This window comes from Lissotriton helveticus, chromosome 7 (assembly GCF_964261635.1).
Source record: "Lissotriton helveticus chromosome 7, aLisHel1.1, whole genome shotgun sequence".
NCBI classification, from domain to species: domain Eukaryota; kingdom Metazoa; phylum Chordata; class Amphibia; order Caudata; family Salamandridae; genus Lissotriton; species Lissotriton helveticus.
The window spans coordinates 1,032,169,016-1,032,176,235 of record NC_136068.1 but is presented as its reverse complement, the minus strand read 5'-3'; positions in this window follow the sequence as shown (position 1 = coordinate 1,032,176,235).

The following is a 7,220-nucleotide window of genomic DNA, read 5'->3' as shown; positions in this document are numbered from 1 at the left end:
GCATGTCTGCGCAAAAGAACACTGGTATTAATAGCTCGGGAGGCTGTGTCTGCAGCATCCAGAGCACATCGAATGGAGGTATTGGTTATAAGTTTCCCTTCCTGGATGAGATCATTTGCCTTTGTTTTATATTGATCTGGAAGATTTAGTAGGGTCTCTAGTTCGTCATAGTGCGCCCTATCATACCTAGCCAGTAAAGCCTGTGTGTTGGCAATTCTCCATATGTTAGCTGCTTAGGATGCTATTCTTTTACCAGATACATCCAACAGTTTTGATTCCTTATCAGGGGGTGGAGCATCACCTGAGGCCTGGGAATTAGCCCTTTTCCTGGCATTGGAGACTACCCAGGAATCTAAGGGAAGCTGCCCTTTAATGTAAACAGGGTCAGCTGGGGCAGACTTGTATTTCTTTTCAACTCTGGGGTTAATGATTCTAGCCCTCACAGGATCTTTAAAGACTTCAGGTGCGTGTTTGATTACCCCTTTTAACAATGGGAGAACGTATGGTGACCTTTGAGATGGTGCAAAAGCGTCCATGAGGAAATCTTCTTCTATAGGGTCTGTGTGTAAATGTACACCTTGGTACTCTGCAGCTCTGTGTATAAGCTGAGTGAATCCTATAGTGTCCTCTGGAGAGGATGGTCAAGATGGGTAGATATCCTCCTATGGTATATTAGGAACATCTGGTGTGCCATAATTTTCCCATGGGTAATTTGGGATATAAGGATGACTAGGTTCCCCTAAAGGTTCATCATCCCCTTCCTCCCTAGAGGTGTCCTCATCATCCTGAGGTGGAGGAGATTGTTAGGGTACTGGAGATGGGATAGGACAGATGTGGTGTGGAGGGGGACGTGGAAAAGGAATACTTAAAGAAGTAGTAGCAATGTCTATTTTCTTTAAAGGGAGTGGAGATGGTGCAGGTTTGTCCATGTTCCTTTTATTGGAAGGACTAATTTTAAGGTGACCTGTTTCTGGGTCTATTTCTAGAGTTTTTTGGGTTGGATCAGGTCAAAAAAGCTACTCCTCTGGAGTGTGTTGCTTCGGTGCCGATTTTTTAGGGTCCAACTGCTTGTGTGGCACAACTTTTGGAGTTGTTTTATTCTCCTTAGGTTTCGAATCAGGAGTTTTCCTGGGTTCTGAACGTTTAGCTGGGGTCTTTGGAACCGGTTGTTTGCTTGGTTCCGATGATTTTTTCGGATCCGAAGTTTGTGTGCCAGTGGTCTTCGGTAATTGGTTGTTTCCTTGGTGGCGGTGTTTTTTTCGGATCCGAAGGTTCAGTGCCAGTAGTCTTTGGAACCGGTTGTCTCCTTGGTTCCGATGATTTTTTCTTATCTGAAGGTTCAGTGTCAGTGGATTTCGGTGCTGAGTGCGTCGATGTGGAACCAGGCTTCGGTGTGGATGAAGACAATGGTTTCTCTTTGGGTTTGTCTTTTGTTTTCGGTGCTAGGAATGGGGTTTCGGTACAGACGTCAATCTGGCTCGATCCCGAGTAGCTTGAAGGCTTATGTGTTGACTTCTTTACCGGGCCGGAAGGCGGTGCATGGGAAGTTTTGTCCAGGTGTGCACCTAGGCCCGAAGGTGTTACCGAAGCCTTTTTAGGAGGGGGGGGGGGATTGGGTGGTCGACGTCAGTACTTACGGCCACCTGCCCTGGAGTGATGACTTCGGAGTCGTCAGCCTTGGAGGCGCTGATGTTGCCCTCTTCGATCTGCTCCTGCTCCACTACATTGATGCATTCTTGGAAGATATTGTCCGATATCGATGATCGAGCCATGCTTCTAAGAGCCCAACAATCCCGTATGGTTTTCTTGGAGCGGAAAGAGGCACAAGCTGGACAGTCTTTGGCCTCGTGCTCGGGTGAAAGGCAGATGTTACACACCTCATGAAGATCGGAGTGTGAAAACCTGGATCCACATTGAGGACACTTTTTGAAAGGAGTTCGTTCCATAAGGCAAAGGGACTGATGGCGCAGATAGGCCCGAAGGCCTGCGTCGATGACCGGAACTGAAGAATTCAAGTTTGTAGAGATGCGCGTCGAATGGAAAACGCGATCGAACACAATACCGAAGAAAGGGTGAAGGATTGCGCGCCGAAAAGTAGAATGGTACCGACACCGAACTGGAGCGCGCCAAACACATCCAAGCCCGATGGCGGAAAAAAACTATCTGAAGATGGAGTTGATGCCCATGCGCACTATTGTCCAAAGGAGGAGTCACCTATCTCGTGACTTCCAAAGACTTGTTCCAAGACAATAACAAACTGCCAGCATCCGGGCCCAACACCAGATGGCGGTCTATGCATAGTGTGTGATCAGCAGCTCATATGCCTCGAACAGAGGTTACTATGTAGGTGGTAAGAAATGTTCAAGTGTTATCATCCCAAAGGGGTGACTGAAAACGCATCGTTCATATGTGATCTTTAAAATGGAGGATAACTCTGTGTATGAATTATATAAGAAAATTAAAACACTGACACATTGGATAGTTATGGATTACATTTTAGACTTTAAACTATGAACTCAGTTGTGGACTGCAAAAGAAATAGTAAAAAGACTTTGATACACCTGAGAGATTATTGGTTTCTTTGATTTTAGCTGTTCAATCGAAATTAGTATACTATTTCAATGTAGTTTTTAAAGAGGTAAATGATCGGGAGGACCCTTCATGCAGATAAAGGACGAGAAGGGGCCACCTTGGATCCAAACACGCCAAGAACAGATCGAGTTGAGCTTGTACCAGCCTGGCGTAAAAGTATTCACAAAAAGCGGGTAAGCAACTTATGTATTATATAGTATTGATGTTTTTTGTCTGTAAATATATAGCTCCGAATGTCGCTTTTCTAGACCCAGGTTACACCTATTCGGTGATAATCCGAAGATAGAACTGCTGGTCTGAAATGGATCGAGAAAGGAGTAACTATGTAGATATGGTGGAAACTATGAATTACATTGGTGGGTCACCAATGAATCCCAATGTTTTATATATAAATGATTTGTACAAGAATTATGAAAAGTATTCTTTTTTTTTTTAACCTTTATTTCAATTAGCATGAAATTAAAAACACAGGCCTACAACCAGTGTGGCCGGCCGCTAGTTAAATCGAGCAGAAATTAAGTAAGAAGTATCACATCAATCCGGCGCTTAAGAACAAAGCCACATCCAGGATATAGCAGAGAATCAAGATAATACGTGATACCAAGGAGTTGAAACGGTTCATTTTAAAATAACCAAAAATTAAGTCGAAAATCGACATCGCATTGTCATTCCGGCTCCCAACACAGTCAGCTAAGAGTATTCTTAACAGATATAGAATAGGAAATAAAATTATAAAACAGCTACAGCTTGTGCTCTGAAGAATAATGGAACAATCAAAAAATCATAATGAGTAACATGGCTCACAAGCATTTGGGAGCATATTAATAGCACTGAGAAAGATATGAAACTTAGGAATTAAGCCACGATGTTTACGAAAAGGAAAAATAATCAATAACATTTTGCATTCACTTAAAGTATCTATTTGATATTTTAATAAACAAGTTAAACTAACTGCATTGGAAAGGAACCACTTCACACCATGTGTAGGCTACTGGGTAGACGGTCCTATTTTTGCAAAGGAGATACTGGATGTTCTCAAATAATTCTGTCATGGGTGCAGAGACCGCTACAGGCTCGGATCTTGTTTTTAAAGGACAACATTCTGGCAAAATGCAGGTTATTTGGTAAGAAGAACCATGGCTGAATATGTGCAGATAAGTAAAGCTTTTTACTAGGTGTCCTGTCAATCATATTAATGGAATAATCTGAAACTGTAAATATACAGGCTTCTAGATCTTGATCTTCGATATATACAAACTAAATAGCTAACTAAAAATTTGAAGGATCTGTAAGAATAGATGGCCAGAGCTCTGGACGTAAATGTTTTTGTGGTCACACTGCCCTGATCCTGGGAAAATAGCACACAAATCCCCAACTTGGAACTGAAATACACACAACACTAAGCAATGAAAAAAATTAAAACAAACAGAACGATGGACTGAAAAATAATTTGATTTTTACCAAGGCTCACAGCTTTCTGTTTCTACCGATTTTAAAACCAATACAAACAAAAAACAATGAGCTTCAAACCTGAATTTATTATACGAGAAATTAAAAAAGTAACTCTTCCTCTGAGTGACTCTGCATGCTGTCAATTATGACTTCGCGGCCAATAAAAGTTTATAATAACAGCTTTAGAAGATAAAAAGTGATAACACTTCTTAAGGTAGTGACAGGTAGCTGCAGATGTGCACGCACATGTTCACCAGAGTTGAATGTTTTCACATCAGTATATTGTGTTATACTTCTCTGTGTATTGTCCTCAAACACAAAATGGCTCTTATTGGGTCAAAATACTCTGGTTGCAACATAATTCTTTCAAGAGCACTAAATAAAAATGGATAAACAATTAAAAGAAATTTGGATAAATACAGTTATTTGCCTATTTATTGTTATTTTTTATTATTATTAAGCAGAGAAAATCACAGAAAATTAAACACCACATTATGATCAGAAGCAACAAAGTGTTATACATTGACTTAAAGACTGGCAACTCAACATACATAGCGAAGAGGAGGGATATAAAATAAAATGGAAAGAAAAAAAATGGGGAGAGAATCTAATAGCTTTTTCTAAAACTTTGCATAGATTTTATATTATAAAGTGCAGATGAGCTAAAGTGCTATTGAGAGAAGTGGTGAAAATAAATACACTCATAAGTGAAAGTTCAATGGAATTATACTAGCCCTCCCTCGCCTGTTTCCTTCTCCCGCTCTACCTCCCCCTCCACTTCGCTTTGCCTTTTACCTCTTGCTAAGTTATTTATTTAGATGGATTTAAATTTCGGTCATCTTCCTAATATAATGAGGACCTAGCGAGGGCCTAGGGAAACAAAAAAGTGCAGTACTTATCTACTGAATACAATTATTGAGACCTCGTTTACAAGTCTATTGCTATTTATCGAAAACATAATTTACCCCTACAAACTGTTGTGTTAATCTGGGGCGACAAGCCCCCCAAAAATAGTTGCTCACACCCTTCCCTGCTTAGTGTCAATGTTGCCAGATGTTGTTACATTTATTCAAAGTCCCTACGCGTTTAGCATAAGCCTCTATTCATGGTGCTGGACATTTTATTTCTCCATTGAGCTAACAAAAAAATCTTTCCAGATTTCCAATTCTGAAGAAGAAGGGAGCGGGCGATGGATAGAGCTATTGAAACGAAATATTGCTGGGTTTTTGTTAAGGATTGGCTTGCTTTAGAAGCACCCAAAAAAACTAATGTTGCTTCAGGCTGAATAGGATGGTTAATAGCATTACTAATAGCTGTAAATAATTGACTCCATAAATTTGTTAAGTGCGCACAATTAAAAAAATTAATGAAGCCAACCACCTTGGCCTGCTTGATGGAAGCGAAAGCAATTATTTGGTACCGTGGGATACATCTTATGGAGATGTTCGGGTGTATAACACGATAGCCATCTTGAAAGGAATGCCATTCTTTTATAGTTGGCGCCTGAAGAGATTTATTTCCGATCTCTGAAATTACTTGCCAGTCGCTTTCTGAGATACTGCATTGGGTTTTTTCAAATATTCTAGATAGAAAAGAAGGTATATGTGACTTGGCAACGAGATTCTGAAGAAACCTATACCAATTCCCAATAAATGGCTTATTTCAAGTGCTCTACTTATCGAGTGATTCGCTGGATTTGCATCATCACATTGAACCTAGAGAAAGTGTGTAATCTTAATAAAGCTTAAAAAATTTTGTACAGATGCCGCGCTCGTAGTTCCTTCCATGAAATAATTTTTGATTGTATAAAAAAGTCGGCAAGTATTTTGAAACCTAGAGAGTACCAATATCTAGTTTCCTCTTCTGCTAGGGGCAAACTCATATCTTTACTCTCCTGAAGCTGCACGAGGGAAACATTAACCCCTCCGAGCTCAGGCACAGTTGCGCTGTGCTCACTCGTCATGACCCGCACGGCGCTCACACGCCGGGACAATTCCCCTGCGGTGCGTTCTATGAAAACAAGCGTGGTCATGACGAGCTCAGCGCCACCGTGCAGCGTGACCAGCTGAGCTCATCACAAGCATCGTGGCGCTGCGCGCGCCCAAATCCCCCCAGGGCCGCAGGGGAATTAGCCCCGCGGCGAAGGGGTTAATAGGAGTTTCACTTACTTTTCCCAGTGCATTCATTCGGCCACCAATATCTCGAAGAACTTGTACCTAGTTTTTTTTTGTCGTTTTGCTGTTTATATAAAAAACTGGTAAACTTGTGTCTGCTTCTTGTATCATTCTCTCTAAAAAGAAATTGTCTACCGGATTGGCCCGAATTAAATAGAATGACAGTACATTGAGTAATGCTGCCTGATAGTAAATACAAATATTGGGACATGCCAAACCACCTTCTGATTTATCAAGTTGTAAAATCGATAGATATCCTTAGACTCGCCAATTTTTTTATTCCAAATAAAGCTCTTCACTACTGAATCTAGTGCCTGAAAAAACTATTAGGAACTTTTATCGGAACATTAGAAAATAAAAAAATTAATAACAGCAGAATTGACATTTTAAGCATTAATATACGTCCTCTTATAGTCAAAGGGAGGAGAGCCCATTTATCTAGCAAACACTTGATTTTATATAACATTTTTAGTGCAATGCAACTGGAATAGGGGAGTAATTTGTAACAAATATACCAAGATATCTGATTAGGAGCCGTGCCTAAGTGCAGGACTGTAATGATGGCGGGAGAGCATCTAATGCAACGTTAAAAAGCAAAATTTCCGTTTTGGTCTGATTGATTTTATAGCCTTCTATCAGTGAAATCTGCAATAATCTGAAAGGCGCATTTTATATTATATTTTTTGGGTTTAAGATATAGAATAATATTATCTGCCAATAGTTTTAATTTTGCCATCGCCATCAATGGCAAATTTAAATGTACCCTTCTACGAATTTGTATTGTAAGTGGCTCGATAAAAAAGGTAAATAAAAGTGGGGAAAGGAGACACCCCTGATGTGTGCCTCTTTTGATCTTAATAAGACCTGCTACCCTGGAATTAACCACCAGCTTTGCTTGGGCGCCGTTATATAATTTGGTTAGCATTTAAATCACCTGTGGGGGATAACCAAATTTTCCTAAACAGAAAAATAAGGCGTCCCAATTTACCAGATCGAATGCCT